Below are 614 nucleotides of genomic sequence, written 5' to 3'. Positions count from 1 at the left end.
ATCATCATCAAACTCATCAAAACCAAAGACAAAGAAAGAATCCTGAAAGTAGAATAGGAACAAAGCAAAGTTACCTACAAAGGGCAACCAATAAGACTAAGCTCTGATTTCTCAGCAGAAACCCTGCAGGCAAGAAGGCAATAGGATGGTATATATAAAATTCTGAAAGAGAAAAATTTCCAACCAAGAATCAGATACCTGGCAAAATTGTTCCACAAATGTGATGATGAAATTCAGGTATTTCCAGATAAGCAGAAATTAAGGGAATTTATTAAAACCAGACCAACTTTACAATAGACACTAAAAGGAATCCTTTGAACAGAGAACCAATAATAGCAAACAATAACCAACCATTAATACACAAGATTACATAACCCAGAAACCAACCCAGTTATGGAAGTAACCAAAGTCAAATAAGCTTACAAGATTGTAAACAAGGAACCAGAGACATCAATAAGCAAATGAAGACAACTACAAACCAAAAAGAGAAAAATCATTTAGTTATACAACTTCTAAATGGTGAGGAAGTCAAGAGAGTTGCAAGATAGAATGCACTAGTCTAAATTCAGGGAAAAAGTGTAAATCACAGGGTAACCTCAAAAAAAAAAAAAAAA

The sequence above is a fragment of the Orycteropus afer genome, unplaced genomic scaffold (genome assembly GCF_000298275.1).
Source record: "Orycteropus afer afer isolate SDZICR_OR568_19922 unplaced genomic scaffold, OryAfe1.0 scaffold00023, whole genome shotgun sequence".
NCBI lineage: Eukaryota > Metazoa > Chordata > Mammalia > Tubulidentata > Orycteropodidae > Orycteropus > Orycteropus afer.
This window is presented reverse-complemented; position numbering follows the sequence as displayed.